Below are 8,780 nucleotides of genomic sequence, written 5' to 3' on the forward strand. Positions count from 1 at the left end.
TTCGGTTTCCCGCGGAGAAGCGCAGCCCCTGGACCGCCTCCCCGCCTGCGCCTTCCGCAGCCTTGACCGAGGCCTGGCAGGTCCAGTGTTAGTTCCTAACTGCCCTCACTGGGCGCCTCTCTGCAGAGAGAGTGACATTCTCAAAATGAAAATCTGGGCATGTCACCACCCTCCTGCCTAAAACCCCTGATGGCTTCCCCACTGCGGGGTAAACCCTTCAGACAGTATCCTCCGGGCTCTGAGCATCCGACCCGTCTCTCCCGCGTCAGCCTTTGAGCTCCATCTCTGCAATCTGCCGTGCGGCTGCTGCACACACTGTTCCTTCTGCTGAACATCCCCTTCCCCCTCTCATATTTTAGACCTCTTCTCAGATCAGCCTTCTCTGATACTGTCCCTGAGCACTTTGTTCCTTTTCTTCACAGCAGCTATCACCGTTGGAAATTATGTATTCATTTTGTGCTTATTTAATGAAAGGTACGGTTTTAAGAGCAGAAAGAAAACCTGCTCTGGGGCAGGCATGGGGCTGCTGCCCGGCCGGGTGCCAGTGCAGTGAGCTCTCCTGTTTCTATTTACTGAAGCCTGACCCCCTCACTCCCTTCCTCCTTGGGGGAAACGGGTAGGGTTTGGTGGTTCAGTTTGCAATCAGAGAGAACAGAGGAATTTCTGGCTTCAATCGTAAAATCAAAAAGCACTGGCTGGTGTGAAGTAAGTTAAGGCTTCTTAAAATAAGTTCCCCAGAAAGAAGACTGGGACAAATTTAGCCTTCAGGGCACATGAGCTTCCAGGGGGGGGTCCCTTCCACACCCCCATTTTATTGAACAAGCTATGCAATTGGTTACACCTTCCTCATGTACCCCCAACCCTGTTCACCCCATTTCAAAACTAAACTAATAGGGATTCATTGTTGAATAATACAGTTAAAATATCTTGTCCCATCTCTCTCTCTCCTAATTTTTTGGGAGGTAACCAAAATTCTTAGTGGCCCTGTTTCGACAAGGCTATTAAAAATATAACGAATAAATAAATAAGTAAAATACCTTGTCTTGCCTGGCCTGAGTGGCTCAATGGTTGAGTGTCGACCTATGAACCAGGAGGTCACGGTTTGATTACCTGTCAGAGCACCTGCCCAGGTTGCCGGCTCCATCCCCAGTGTGGGGCATGCAGGAGGCAGCCAATCAATGATTCTCTCTCATCATTGATGTTTCTATCTCTCACTCCCTCTCCCTTCCTCTCTGAAATCAATAAAAATATAATTTAACAAATAAATAAAATACCTTGTCTTTCCTTCATCCCTTTCTATTGCTTTTTTTTTTATGAGAAAGAATTCAACTCTGTGATCTCTGCTGGGACATCCTCTTCCAGTTTCAACTTGATTCCAACTCACCATTCTGCTACCTCAAGATTAAATGCAAATTAAATCACTCCAACCAATCCTATATACAAAAATAAGGGAGATGGAAGAGGGAAGAAAAACCATTTTAGATTATGACATTTCCTATTTTTTAGAGGAAAAAGGAAATAAAAAGGAGAAGGCAAAAGTAACTCAAACTTTGGATACTCCCCCAGCTTAGAATATGCAGGTGGAGACTTCAGGTCTGAACTGAGTTTCCCTTTTCCTTTACCCACTGCAAGTTCCCCTTGCCTTCAGCCACAGAGTTTTCTTCCTTGTGAGGTGACCCAAATCTTCACTCCTAAAGGCTCTGGGTTTCGATGGTCGGGATCATGCAGCTCTCCCCATGCCATACAGCCATAGTCATCTGATTGTTTGGTGGGCCCAGAACAGCTCCTCCCCACTTCTCCTTCAGCTCTGTCTCTCCCAGCCCTAACCACTGGGTTAAACAGCAGCCTGATAGGACTGCCCCCTCCAGGTGAGTCAGTCAGTCTTCCTCTGGGACTTGCTGACATAAAATGAAAGGGAGACAAAGCAGGGAAGATGTGAGCCTAGGGCTGCAGCAATCACATTTCCTGGCAAGTAGAAGTCAGAGTGTAATAGGAGAAAATGATGCTGACACACAGAAGCAGAGACAAAAGACTGTCCTGGCGATGATCCAGCCCGTTTCCTGAGGCCTTTGTATACCTTCCAATAAGGCCCTTATTTCGCCAAGCCTAACTTGAGTGGGATTTCTTTCACTCGCAATCAAAAGAACCATGATTACTAGAACATCTCTGGGTCCCACTCATGCACCTCTCAGTCCTCATTAAATAGTAGCAACTCTATTTCCCCTGGTGGCCATCATCAGTCCAACCTACATGGTGACCTCCTTTCTTCTATTTCTCTAGTATTATGAGGAGCTTGGAATGTAGTGGAATCATCTTTGTGTTCCCTGGTTAGAAACATTCCTCCCAAGATGCTAAAGCCTCCTGACCATGCAGAACCTAGAATGTCAGAGACAGGAAGTTAACTCTTTGAGAAAGTCATTAGGTACAATCACCTAAGGCACCACACCTACTTCTACCCCTTCATATGTGTTCTGGCTACAAAAGACAACAAATTCTGGATTGACTGTTGAGTTAGAGTCTATATTGCATGTGGCAGAGCCAGGCTTTGAAGGATGAATAGAAGCTCACCGAGAGAAAGCAGGAAAAGGCCAAGGAGACCATCTGTGGTTTGTGTGTTGAGTGTGTTGAGAGAACACAGGGAAGGCCAGTGTGACTGGTACATGTCAGGCAATAGAGGTAGGAGATGAAGCTGGAGGATAAAGTGGGCTAAGAGATGAAAGGTCTTGACCGCTATTCCTTGGAGCTGGGGCTTCTTCCTGGGGGCAGCAGGGAAATAACAGGGAGCCCCCAGAGGTTCCTCATCAGAACAAAGCCCAGGCTCCCAGTGCTGGGGTACCAGCCACCTGCTTTATTTTCTCCCTGAGCTCATATCATCTGTCAACCTCCTCACATGGCTTTGGGAACTTAGGCAAATCAAACCATTTTAACCTTTTTAGGTTAAATAAAGATACTATGCCTTGAACGTTATTAACTAACGTTATAATACGAACATTGTTAGTTGGGATCCCAAGACCAGGCACACAGTCTTGGAGAACCTTTGATGTATCAGAGAGCCCTGAAGGCATATTAGAAGGAAAATCATTCCCCAGAATTAGCTCATCTCGGGAAAGAAAGGCCTACAAAGCTGGTGACCTAGTTGTTTTGTTCATCCATTTTCTCCTCAGCCTCTTAAAGGTAAAGTGCCACTCTAGTCTATCAAGAAATTTCTGTGACCATGTTAGGTAAGACAGGTCCACTCCCCACCCCCCCATATGGCTGTTTTCTCAGCTATAAAATGAGGGGGGACGTACATCAAATCTGAAGCTAAAAATTTTTTTTGAAGGCTTGGAATCTTTTATTTTCATGCAAAATATTTGCAATACACCCAATTTGAGGTCTCCTTTCTCCCCTGAACACCCCCACCCTAAACAGCTCCTAAGGATGTCCCAGGAAGCTTTTAAAGTTCAGTGGGACAGTTTCAAGTCCACTGCACCACATGAACTTGGGAGATGAATCCTTCCCCAACCTTTCCCTCCACTCCTGAAGGGAAAGGGGCAAACTGAGGGGTGTTTTGGAGCTGTTGGACGAATGAAATAGACCCTTTTCCCCAAGGCACCTAAGTGGTAAATGTTCTCTCCCAAACCTCTCTTCCACCAGGAGTCCAGAAAAGTCAAATCCAAAGTCCTAAGGCTGTTTGAACACCCCAGAGCCCACAGCAATGGGAGTGAGCTAGATAGAAAATCTGATCTGAAGGAAGAATGAGAGAAGGGGTGCCTGTTCCACCCCCTTCCTAGCAGCTGCCTCTGTGGGCTCCATAATCCCCATGCCCTCTCCCCCACCCCATCCTCAGGCCGCCCACCTCTCCTCCACCCACCCCATTCATCAGTAGGAGGGCTCAGTATCAGCACAGCCTTTCAGGGCCTGACAGGTCCTTTCTGGGTGCCCCCCACATGTAACCACTTAACCTCTAGCACAAAGGGCTAGCCTGAATGGGCTTGGAGCCGGTGGCTCGTGCAGAGGGGGAGGCCTCAATAGGATTTGGGGAGCTGGGTGTATAAACCGCTCTGCTCCAGCAGCCCTCAATGGAGGAGCAGGAGTCGGGGCATGTGCCGAGGGGAGGAGCCCGGCAGCTGCATCCCGCCCCTGAACAATGATTTATTCATTCTCCTGGCACACACAGAGAACACAGGCTGGGGAATGTGGCCCCACAAATCGCCTTCGGCCTCTGCTGATTCCCATGGCAATCATTCTGTCTGAGAGCGCACCCTCATACTTGTAATTTGTTGCCTAAAGCCTGTGGTTCCCATAAGGAAGTAGAGTACATTATGGGAGGCCTTCAGTAGCCTGAAGGTCAGGCAGGCAAACTTTGAATTGGGTCCATCCAGTCACAATCCCACTCTCTGAAAGCTTCCTGATCGCGTTTTTCTCTCACCCATTTCATAGCAAGAGAAACTGATATAGAAAAAATACAAACAAACACAGAGCTTGGCCTGTCTCGGGATCCGGGGAAGGAATGAGAAAGAAGCAGGGAGTTGGGGAGCTTAGCCTAGAAATAACTGACAGGTACCAGGAATGCTGGATGAGTTAATGGACGCTAACAAAAGGTGCCAAGTTTGCTGTCCCCACACGTCTCCCCAGCTCCCATCCTCCAGCCACACCTGGCTCCATTTCCTGGGAGAATCTTTGGGAGAACTTTGGGACTAGGGGAGAGAATGAAGACAGGTAAACAATGGTACTAAAATCTATAGATTGGGGAAAAAAAATGTTGGGTGGGTAGGTGGTTTCAAGAAGCTAAATTGTGACAAGAATAAATGTGTTTTGCTCTCTCGCCTCCATACCTCATGTCACCAGGGCCAGATCACACACAAAAAAATCACCATAATAAATAAAACTAAAAATCAATAATGTTAGTAGAACAGGGAGAACCAGATTGAAGTGACCATCTTCAGACTGGCCCCTGGGCCTTCTGGCCCCAAGCTCATAATTACCTTGTCACACAGAAAACAAATCTACTGTGGGTGGTAAGTGTGGTGGGCTGGGGATTCTGGGCAAGGAGTTTGCCCAGCTGAGGAGGGGGGAGGGGTTGCAGGAGGAAGACAGATTGGCCTTCGGTGCTGGGGGAGGAGGGGAGGGAGGTTGAGACTGACAAAACTAAGACCTAGACAGTTTCAGAAAGTTTTCTTCCCTTAGACAGGAAGGTGGACACACTAAGGGAGATGAGCCTGCCTAATACTGATACTGGTGGTGGGAAATCAGAGGGGACAGGAAAAGGCCCAGCCCACACTCGGAGGGCAGGTTGCTTTGATGCTGCTGCCCTCTGGTGGACAGAAAAAGACAGCACCAACACTGCCTATGCTGGAAACACTGGAAACTGCAGAGGGGTCTCTGTCCTTTCCTGTCCTAAAGCCTCTGCCACCAGGACTAGCACATTCGCAGGCTGGATTCAGGAAGCAGACTCAGTTTAGCATGAAGAATGTTTATTAAGAAGTAGCCTTTGGCCCTGTCAGCGTGGTTGAGCATTGACCTATGAACCAAGAGGTCATGGTTCAATTCCCAGTCAGGGCACATGCCCAGGTTGCAGGCTCCATCCTGTGTGGGGTGTGCAGGAGGCAGCCGATCAATGATTCTCTCTCATCATTGATGTTTCTATATCTCTTCCCCTCTCCTTTCTTCTCTGAAATCAATTTTTTAAAAAAGTTGGTGTTTTTTTTAAAAGAAGTGGCCTTTGGATCAACCCCTGTGGGAGGGGACAGAAGCTGAACTGCCATGCCCTCAGCCTATTTCTAGGGGAGCTCTGAAAATAGAATGTCCCATCAGAATTGTCTGGAAATGAGCTGAGATGGCCAGGCGTTAATACCCCTGTTGTCATTGGATGTAGGCTGTGCTGAAAAGGGGCATGATCTTGGACAAGGCGTTCTCTGCAGCTGAGGCAATCCCCAAAGGGGCTGACTGCTGAAGGCAGTGTTTCCAGTAGCTGGGCCAACAAGGCCTTCATCGAAGTGGGGTGGGGTGGCACATCTCGGGGTCTACCCCACACACCACAGATACTCACTCAACATGTGCCAAATGAATGGCAGGGTAGGATCATGTCTCAGGCTCCAGGCTCAACGGGACAGCACATAAGTCTCAGTTATTCAAGCTGTTACACACTGACCTTTGGAAATGGTCACAGGAGCCCTAATGCTGAGATTCATGGATTCATTCATTCAACAAGCACTCATTGAGGTTTACTATATGCGAGGCCGGGAGGCAGACACTTTACAATTCTTTTTTACTTAATCCTCACCACTGTGGAGCTAGTATTAACTCAGATTATTCAGATGAGATCAAGTTAAGTGGCTTTCACAGTCCAATGACACTTAAAAAAAATGTCACTCACAATGGGACAAGTGCTGTTGCCACTGCCAGATTCCTCGGGCCAGAAAGGGTCTTGGCTCTGTTCTGTGTGTGCATGTGTGTATGTAGAGAGATGGCGCTCTCTCTCTCTCTCTCAGCCAGAACACTTCTTCTATTGCTGTCAAGAGTCGTGACTCCATGGCCTCCTGCTTCAATTCCTTACTAATGTTGCTACCCAGAGGGAACAGAACCCCAGGCTTTAAACATTCCTGGTTGTGCTCTAGCCGGTTTGGCTCAGTGCATAGAGTGTCGGCCTGCAGACCGAAGGGTCCCAGGTTCGATTCTGGTTGAGGGCACATACCTCGGTCGCAGGTTCCTCCCCAGCCAGGGCCCTGGTCAGGGCGTGTGCAGGAGGCAACCAACTGATGTGTTTCTCTCACATCAATATTTCTCTTTGTCTTTCCCTCTCTCTAAAAATCAATGGAAAAATATCCTCGGGTGAGGATTAAAACAAACAAACAAAACCATTCCTGGTGTATTACACAGCTAGCTCCTTCCCTGGATATTTAAGGGAGAGACAACCTTATTCCTCAGTGTTCCTTGGCCATCTGATCATTAGAAAGTTATGAAATGGTAAGTTCTTCCCCTAATGTCTAACTTCCACAACTGCTGTGATCATTTGGGGATGACACCGAAGGAACAAGAGGTGGAGGTTTCTGTGCCTTTTGCTAACCCACTGGTTCTGCCAGAGGCGAGAGCGGGAGAGAGAGAGAAAGCTGTCAGCTGCTGCTCTATTATAGCCCTGACATATTCCCATCCTTGGCCAATTAAACCTTTCAGCACTCCCAGCCACCAACATAAAGATTGTAGCTTTCTCATTTAGATTCCAGTCATAAAGAACTTGAAGGAAAAAGAAGAAGGGGGAAAGCTTGGAGGTCATGGAGCAATTTCTTTCTAAGTCTGACTACAGAGACATAAAGTACCCTCAATACCACACACACACACACACACACACACACACACACACACACACACACGCCTTTCCTCCTGGGCCCCCGGAACCTAATTTTTCACATTTGGAAAACCCAGATGATTTTTGCCTGGGTCCATCTGGTTTTCCAAATAACCTGTCTATTTGATAAATAACATAAGTTAAATTAGACAAGACAAACAAAGAGAGGGGTGGGCAATCAGCTTTTTCCTTTCCCTCAGCCTCTGAGAAAGAGACGGGGGATAAAAAGCCTACATCACAACTCACTCCCAACCAACCCTGCCCCAGCACTTCCCACCCCTTAGTGATTCTCCAGCCCAGAGCTGGGAGCTGCCTCTTCACCCCCACCTCCAGCCCACCAGCCATCAAGAATATGAGACTGTGGTTCCTTCTAAAATAAAGGGAAAGAACCTAGGCATCCAGTCCCATAGTTTCTGCCAATCACCCTTAGGCTGTAGCTACTTCAAACCCCCCTTTCCCATTAGGTATCCCACCACAGGGAAAACCTAGATCAATAAACTGAAAATGAAAAACCTTTAAGGTGATAGAAGAGAGGACAGGAAGGGAATGGAAAGGACGTGGATAATATAACCAAGACAATACAACTACTAGGGACAGAGATCTGGCACCTGGGTTTCAAAAGGTAAAATCCAAGGTGACATTGGCCATATACAAAGCCATGCCTACTTCCTTAGCTAACTATGAGAGTCCAGGCACACAGGTGACCTCCATCCTGACACAGCTAGCCATCACTGGTCCTGAGATAGGCCCATGGGCTGGCAGTTGTGGAGACTGGTAAAGCCTGGCCTCTCTTTCCCAATGAGCCAGATCGTAAGAGGCCATCAGCACCAAGCCTTCCTCGGCAGTGGGCTAGCCAGCATTAGCTCAGCCTCAATCATTTCACATTAATTTGTCCCTTTGATCCTAACTATAACCCTGGGAGCTAAACCAAGCCATTTCACAGTAGCTTCATTTTCCAGTTGAGGGGAAAAGTACAGAGAATGACTTATGCAAGGTCATGTCACTTGTAAGTTACAGAGCAAAGACTTAAGGTCACACATAGCAACCACCTCGATTCTATCCCACATTAGACAGCTTTGTAGGCCATTCAGCTCCGAGCTTTTCACCAGTAGCTCTTCCAGGCTTCAGATCACCCAATGCTGAATAAATACTTATTTGGGTATGTGCCAGGCATGACACTACCCAAAGCATACATTTCCAACAAAGCAGATATGGTCTCTGCTTTCACAGAATTAAATCTGGGGAAGACAGACCTAAACATACATTAAGGTGGCAAATGGTGATTTTAATAAAAGGGATGGGAAACTAACATGGGTAGCCTAATTAAGAAAGGGGTGGTAATAGAAGTCATCTTTATTTTATTTATTTATTTTTTTAAATAATTTTTATTTCTTAAAGTATTAAAAAAAGTATTACATATGTCTCCTTCCCCCCCCCCCTTGACATTCCCCCA

This window comes from Myotis brandtii, unplaced genomic scaffold (assembly GCF_000412655.1).
Source record: "Myotis brandtii unplaced genomic scaffold, ASM41265v1 scaffold274, whole genome shotgun sequence".
In the NCBI taxonomy this organism is placed as follows: Eukaryota; Metazoa; Chordata; class Mammalia; order Chiroptera; family Vespertilionidae; genus Myotis; species Myotis brandtii.